The sequence below is a fragment of the Teleopsis dalmanni genome, chromosome 2 (assembly GCF_002237135.1).
Source record: "Teleopsis dalmanni isolate 2A chromosome 2, ASM223713v2, whole genome shotgun sequence".
Classification (NCBI taxonomy): domain Eukaryota; kingdom Metazoa; phylum Arthropoda; class Insecta; order Diptera; family Diopsidae; genus Teleopsis; species Teleopsis dalmanni.
The window spans coordinates 29,113,814-29,123,220 of NC_051847.1; positions in this window are offsets into that span (position 1 = coordinate 29,113,814).

Genomic DNA, 9,407 nt, shown 5'->3' on the forward strand with positions numbered 1-9,407 from the left:
ACCATAATTGGAAAAAAGCAGAAGTAAGACATAACGAGTGTACATATCAGCAAATTGACAAATGGAAGCATTGGAGAGATAAATATTGAAAGCATATTGAATAAATAAACAATATAAAAAAAACACAAATACAAACTATTATTTACAACTACACTCTCAAGTAAAATGAAACTTATACTATTATTATAAAAAAAAGCAAACGCAAGGCATGACAAGAGTTCCAATGAGCGAAATGACAAAGAAAGCATTGGAGAGATGGATCTTGAGAAAAAATTGATCATAAAGACTAAACAATACTAAAATGTTAGAGTTGATGAATATGAGTTATTATATATAACTTCACTCTCAGTTAATACAAATAAAAATTTTTTTATTATTTTGATAGTTCTATTAGAGAACTAGCGTCTAATCATGAAGTTATATATATATAAAACTGAATATTATACAGTCATTTAAACTGAATCCAAAGTGCAAATTAAACAGGATTTTCAAACACTCATATTTTAATTAAGTCACAAATTGCTAATAATATACGTCAGTAATCTTTCATTATCGGCATCGATCTTTTATTAAAGTAATTTTAACATTTTGTGACCTTTGTATATTATTGGTTTAGAAGTTGTCACTAAAGTTTGACCTTTTCTAGTATAAAAAAAAACGAGATTAAAATATTTGAAGACAGAAAAGAAAAGAATATGTATTACTTTAATAATATCTCAGCAGATATATATGTGCACTAATACCATTTTATAAATTATGCATATTAAAAATCATTATATATGTGTATATATACTTAGATGTCTAAATTCTACTCATAACTGTCAATCATTATTGTAACAAACAGATATTTGGTATTCTTTGTTCCTGACTATGCCTATTGTATGACATATAATATGCATTTTATTAAGGCAGGACAACATAGCTTAAATCAAAAGGCCTAAAGTGTATACGAGTATTTTAAGAATTCCGCTGGCGTTCCAGAGCACAAATTACTGCTTATTTTTCTGCAATTCAGTGATTTTGTTATGGGTATATTTCCGCTGTATTTGCGCACTAGCGTACCGTAGAACAACAAAAAAAATGAATTAATTTATGGCCACAGTGGGAAAATTAAATAAAAAAAAAAAAACAAAAAACGACACATGTACAGTAAATCGTGTTTAAATGTTTCCACTTCACCACTTTCCTGTAATTTTACCGCCATATGTAAATAAAACTTCGTGACTTCCAACCAAACAGATTTATAGTAAATGACGTATCTTAGGCAGCATGTTTAGTTTCGCTTTCCATTGACAAAAGCGCTAACATTAGCTCCCGCCGAACATATGCAATCTCACGTTACTGCCAGCTTATAAGTTGGGTAGCGGCAAGCGTTAGGCAAGCATTAGGCAAGGCAAGGCTACCAACAACAGCAACATAGGTTTGTTAAGGTCAACCACTGTTTAGTAATTTGAAAAGGAAGAAATTCTTACTGTCATGACGCATTTGAATTGAGAGTCCTTGAAACTGTAAAGTCACACGAAAATAAGCTTAGTTCAGCTAATGCGTTGGTTATGTGAATTGCGGTTAACCATACAATCAACTATGTCATTTTGGTCAAGTAAACACAGTTTATTACTGTTTAACCTGATATGAACGTATGACAATTATTCTTAAGTTTAACGCACAATGGAATACATATGTATAGTATATAATTGTGAAATATTAAGTAAATAAACATAAGCCTGTATATATATGTAAGTTGTTTGATCTGTAAATACATTTTTGAAAATGCATTATATAAAAATGTTTATATATAAAATAAAAAAATACTTCAATGGAAACAAATAAATAAATGAATAAAAGAACTCACTGTCAGAACTCACTGGGGTAGAAAATCTTTTCAGTTATTGTAAAAATCGTTGTCCTATATTAGGGCCTTTTAGACGAATTGGTTTTGAGAGAGAATCTTTTTAGTGGAAGAGAAAGTAATCAGTGTGCTTAATGGGGCAAATGATCCTGATTGGAAAAGATTGGTTAACTATATTACTAATGCTTTGAAATACAGAAAACTAATTTTAAACGAATTCGATACTTTTTGATTAAAATTAAAAAAATTTGAGATTAATTTATATTCTTTATACTTTCATTTTTGAATTGGGAATAGTTTTAAGCTAGAAGGCAAATTTACAAAATCCAACACCTTCGACAGACGACTATTAAGTCAGTGTCGTTTTTTAACTTATTCTTTCATTTTTGAATTGGGAATAGTTTTAAGTTAGAAAACAAATTTATATAAATCAAACACCTCCTACATACGACTATCAAGTCAGTGTAATCTTTTTTAATCATTTCTTTTTTTTCAATTTATTTTTAAGTAACTCCAACCGATACTTATATTAAAATATTTTGAAATAAAGTAGACCTATCTATGGATCTATCTTTTGTAAAAATAATTTTTAACTTGGCTAAAATATATATAATTCCATGGCTATAGTAGAGGGCAAATAATTACCACCTTTCCCTCACATAAATGTGCCCAAAGTAATATCTCATAACAAAAACATATTTTTTAAATTGTAAAATCTGTATACATCATTAATATTTACTATACCTTATCACAAAAATAATTTTAATAAGCTTCAAATAAAAAGTTGAAGTCAACTCCAACATTTATAAAACAAAAACCAAGCCCATTTTTTCGATTTAAAAACACCAGTTTTAAAAAAGTTAAAAATATTTTACTTGCAAACCATTTAAAAATTATACATATACCATAGTACATATAAACTACGACTGCCAGTTACACGATACATTTAATAAACTGAAAAACTTTTCCTTTCATTTTCATGCAGAACTTAAATAAAACAATAACAAAGTTTCTTCAAAAAAAAAAAAAATATAAAAAAACTTAAAACGTGTCACTTCAGAATGTCAGATACAAATACAGTGCTTAAGCGTGTACTCGTACTGCCAGCGCTAATGGCAAGTAAAAGATAAAATACAAGTAAATCAAAAGAACTATTGAATGAAAAACATACAAAATAATAAAACATGAAGTTAATTGTCAATCAAGTTTAAGGATGCAATTTACATAAATTATAAAATCCAGTATCAGTTCAGGAATAATTTATAAAAGCAATGCAGTTTTGGTTAAAGAAAACCAAAAGTGCATTTCAAAATCAAGACATGTGAAGTTTATGAATAGTTACTGTTCAATGGATGTATTTAAAACCAACCTAGAGGACATAATTATATTTTAATCTTCCAAATAAAAGATTATTTATCTACCCAACAGCATGAAATATAAACTTAAAATGTAATAGTATATATCATAGGTAATACTTTTTCTTATATTCTCCGTATATCAATTTTAATTTACTTACTTTAAACAACATATTTATAGAATAGAATGCTATAATGCAGAGTCTTACTAATATCATCGATCTAATTTTTAAAATTATTCATATCCATACCTGATTACAACATTTCGTGATAATACATTCCATGAGTACAATGAATTCATCTTTTTATAAAACATAAATCCTTATATTCATTTACCTATTCCAGTTTCGTATTCAAACCAAAAGAAAATTAAAAAAATAAATTAACTTTTTAAAGTTCATAATTAGAGACTAATAATCTTGACATATATTTTCATAACATACATGTAGGTATATCAAAGAAAAGCATTTGATAGATTTTACAAGTGATACCAATTTGTTTCAGCCAGACTTAATGCTGTTTTTTTACAACTCTGAAAGAAAAAAATACAACACACACTATCAACTTTTTAAAGAGTAGTGGAATTACGAAACTTGTTTGACATTAGATTTTATCATTATACAAAAACTATATATTTGCAAGATTTTTTGCAAGTGTTTGATTTAAAAAAAAATGTATATATACAATTAATCCAATCAGTAAGCCAATCAGTAATACCTCAGAATAATATTTTTGGCGTTAGCAACTTGATAACATATTCACTGCCTATTGGTAAAATATATTTGAAATAAATTCTCATCAATTACAATTTGTAAAGACTTATTTATTTATTGGTAGCTTCATTTATAAACTTATCATTTTCCTTTTTAACTTTTTTTCCATATATTTTCATATTTTAAGCCTTATAAAAGTACTCTTTAATATACAAAGAAATAAACCTAAAGTTACTAATATTCACAAGTCACAATAAATAGACAGACAAGACAACTCTACTTGCAATGGGACAGTGTTTAAACTCTTATTATTGATCAAAAGCTGCTGATATCAAACCTACGAATTGTTTGTGCTTAATTCATAATTTCATATAAGCTATATATACCGATATTTCATATGAAGTAAATTAGGATTTTAAGTAATTTATTAAATTTACTAGTTTTTAACAAAAAAAAAAGGAAGTAGACAACAGTAAGCATATTTATCCGACACACCCATGTCTTAATTCATAAAATTAATTTTTTTTCCAGACATACATCTACCATACATTTTGCGTGCCAAATATTTTTTATTTTTTTGTAATATTAAAAAGTTTTTACCTCCGTTAATAATTCATTATTTATTGTACAAAATAAATAGGCTGCGCAAACCAAGAACAAGAATCAGCCCAAATGATCAAAATTGCCCAAGTGGTGTATTGCGAAATCTTGCTCACATTCATGGCGATCATTCAATACATTCTTACAAGGACGCAATGTAATATTTAATATCCTGGTTAAATACATAAGATCTTTAAATAATAATTGTTTATACAATCAATTTATGCATTTATTGCTTCTAAAACAATTTATCTAAGTTTATAATTATTCTATGCATATTCCTATAACATATATACAATAGTTTTTAATATTTTTTCGCCCCTATAAGTATGCAATTAAGTGTTATAGATAGTTGATACTAAGACTCTTGATCTTAAAAATATACAATAAATTTTAAACGTAGAGGAGAAGGGGACACCATTTTTTGTATATAAGAGAAATGCGCTGAAAACATATTTGCTATCGTTTAAAATACTATATCAGAATTATATTATTTATTTCTTCCATATTTTAAATCGTGTACTTATTTTGATGCTGCTTATATAAAAACAACAGCGTATCTAATCTAGAAATATATATATATATATATGAACATTTTTATAGATACATTTCCTTATTTAACATCATACCGTTAACAATAGCATACGTATGCGTATTATAAATACAAACACTTATTTTGAAATATTATGAATAACCATTTTAATTTTATTTGAAATAAAATTGCATACTCTAAAATACGTCATATATCACAAATTTCGTGCTGCAATTTTATTGTTATTTTAATTATTACGTACGTAATAGAAAATAAAAATATACAATATATTAATTTATTCAGATTTAAAAATACGGAAATAAAATCTAAAACGAAACATATATTTTTAGTACGTCAGTTTTATGTAAATTAGTCGAAAGGATACGAACATAAAATAATATCTATATTGCCTACAATATACAGTTATACTATATATATTTATGTTGTTGGAAAATAATTTTTATTTAAAGTTTTATTTTAGTAAATATGTATAAATAATATTATTAAATAATAATATTTTAAATATTTATACATGGGTAAAATAACTTAAAGATAAAACTGCTGTTCTTTATTGTAAATTTTCATAAGAGATACTATTATATTTTGAACTGCATAATTTTTTTAACTTTATAATTACATTTATGATCAGGTTGCCTCCTAATAATATAAAATATAATATAAATATAATAATGTAAATATAATATAAAAAAATTAAATAATTTATATATAACAATGACTCTTGAAAATCTTGTAATCAAATATCCAATGGCTTCATTTAATTTAATAACTTCTCTCAAATATTCCGATAAACTTGTTATTATTTTTTATACGCACACTAATAATTATCTATGGGACTTCCAAAATAATAAAAAAAATATATTTATAATATTTCTATTGAATTGCTAAAATAGTCGGTTTTTTTTGTAGCATGCACTTTCTTTTGAATTAAAATAACTGTTGCAACTGAAAACAAAAAATTCCCAGGCAAATGTTAAACAAAATTTATGCATGTCACGTATGAAGGTCCTTTTTTTTAATATGCACTAGCAAAAATAGCCTGTTTACGCTCAAACCAGCTTAACTCACCCTTCTATGAGAATATTCCATGTTATAATTGTCGTTGCCGTTGTTGGATAATTTAATTGCAAGCAAATACAGTGCAAGAATAAAGCACAAAGGTCTTAAACTATTTTAAGCCAATTTCCAGAAATAAATCTAAACCCCTGAAATATATTGGGTATTCCGTAAATATAAACAGTAACCACTGTAAGTCACGGTGCTTAATATTATTACTGCAGTAGTTGTTTTTAGATTTAAAATTTTGTAATTTCTTTCTGAACTGCTATATTTAGAACAAGTTTAAACGCTCAAAAATATGCAACGAAATGTTAAAAGTTAAATGTCTGAACTTTAAGCTAAAAGCATTTTTGTGTATTTTTATTTTCCTTTAGACATTTTTACAGCAGTTTAATTTATGGTCTGTATGTTTGTATTTTAATTTGGCACTGCTGGGAATAAGACAATTTTTTTCAGATAAATGTTGAACTGACACTATTCTACATTAAACTGCTTACAAAATAAATGCAGTAATATTAAATTAAATGGAAGTTATTTGTTGTAATTTAATTCACTTTAGTTTAATTTCATTATATATTGTTCATTTGATTTATAACTGGGAACTGTGTTTAGATGTGAAAATATAAATAAATTATTCTTTTAAAATTATCAATTACAAACAAGGGCAACAGGGTGTTTCATAGAAAAAATCATGCATACGGAGAAATGATGAGATTATAATCAATATTTTCCGAAACACAGAGCTTTAAAGAAAAGTTTTCTCGAAAAAACTTAAGTAAAAAAATCCGGATATACCAATTTTAAATACATCACATTTTTTTTATGCTAAAATGGTTTCCTCGTAGGATCCTTGACCTTATTCCTTGACGACGATCACCACATCGAATAACCCCGAACACACCGAACTTTATCATGACATCGAATTAACATCCAGCAGCTTCGTTATCTTAATTATATCGTTATATTGATTACACCGCGAAAAAGATATCTGAAACGGCAGTTGGGGGGAAGAAAGCATAAAGATAGACCGTGTCTTCGGTTAAATTATCAAGTTGAAGGAGCAATGCATGAGACTGGAGTAGGCGCGCAGGCAGTAGAGGCACCTGGAAAGGAGTGCTGTATCAAGGTGAAGCCCGCAAATGGGTTGTTATGATCTTTTAAATATATAAGCAGATAAGTAAAATGAATTCGGAAATGATAGTACTCCAAAAATAATTTTCTTCAACATTTTTGTGATAATTTTTTATCCAGTTGGTGATTTTGTATTGTTTTTTCAACAGCAAGTGCTTTCGGTTTTGATTTTGGATGTGGATTTGGAATTGACCCAAGCCTTTATAAAAAATTTATATTAACAAATCTTATCGAACAACCACCCAGAAACCTGATATGGTACTGGACGATTTTTTCTTTTTCCATAACTTAAATTACAACTGTAAGACACCCATTTTTAGGGGACAAATGACAAGAAAGTTAATTCGTGACGAATCCTGAAGTTGATAGTACTGCGTTTAAGAAGTGTTTAAATGATTGGGTTATTCAAAAGTTAAGTGTAATATATCGGGAAGAAACCACTTCGAACGAAAGTAAAAAACGAAAATAAAATGAAACCTAAAACAGATTTGCTGTTCAAATACCTAAAATATGTTCAAATAGCTCGAACATTTCCGAAAATTTGAAATGTTCGATTCAAATATTCCGGTTTGCGTATACTCAAGTATAGCAAATTCGACTCTCGAAAACTTTGAAGTACTCACTTTCAGTGTTAAAGATTCTATAAAATATTTTAAATTAAAATAACACATATATAAGTAATCAATATCATATACGAATTGATAAATGCAAGCTAATGTTTACCCATATGCGTTTAATGTTAGAGATAAACTAATATAATAAATAATGTACATAATATGTATAACTTTTTAATGTAAGACAATACAAAAAAATGTACATTTACATTTAATATCTTGCAGATGCATTCATTCCGCAACCGTCTAGGTCAAAATTCAATGTCAATATATGAAACATAAGTGTGGCAAGAAGGCAAAATCACAGTCGGAACTCGAGCTCATGTGTTGCAGTGGAAAACGCCAACAAAGAGAAATGTGCAATGTAGAGAAAAAGTTAACAAGCTCCATGCAGAAAAATGCAGCGCTGGGTTGAAACAAGCCGACCCACTAAAAGTATCAGGGACTTAATACATGTAAATGAATGTCAAGTGCAATGTTAAAATGAAATCGAAAACGCAATAAATTTTTTTTTTTTCACTTTACACACTGTTTTACAAATAAAATGCGAACGAATAATTTATTTCTTTATGGGAGAAATTTTAATGCAAAAACTAGGTTATACGACGAAAAAATATTTAAATTAAATTATATGAATAAATTCAATTACAAAACTCTACACTAAACTACATTAAAATATATCGTTACACTTTTTTGTTATTAATTGTTTCGAACTTGTACCTAGTAAATCAATACCCAATAAATACTTAATTGTATTTTAAAAGGATGTCTGATCCGCCCATTAAATTCATTTACGTATATTATGGAAATTTTTTAATAATATTTAAGAGAGCGACGAATATTTGTTAAAAATAATTTCCATTTTAAAAATCAATAAACGAGAATACTAAAGTTATGGTGTGAAATTGTGGTTTTATTCTACTACTTATTCTACTCTATCACTCTACTTGTCACCATTACTTATAATTAATTTATATTAAAACACTCCATATTTTTAATATATATACATCATATTATACTGTAACATATGATTGAGAATTATGATAACAATGTTACTGTTGAATTTTATTTATGGTGTTTATATCAAATTCTAAAGAAATACTTAGCTTTATTAATAAATTAAGACAAATAACTCCAATTTCAAATGAAATAAATGCATAAAATAAATGTTTCTTTGTAAAAATGTGTACGACGCTGGAGAAAGTGCTCAAAAATCTTGAAGCACATCGATGTATTGCTAGAACCACTTACTCTTACTCTTTCGCTTATTTTTCTGTTATTTATTGAAATTATTTATAAATATTAATAATTAAATTAAGAATTTATTTCTTAACAAACTTGGCATTATTATAAGAGTAACAGCTGTGATTTATTCTACTTCTCAACGAACTTAATATTTAGTTGTATTTATACTTACGCATACATGTATCTTTCCACTAAATAACACCAACAACCACAACTGAATTGGGAAAAAGAAAAGGCATCTAAATCATTTACTACAGTAACTGACCACATTGAATACCTCCTTCTTACAAA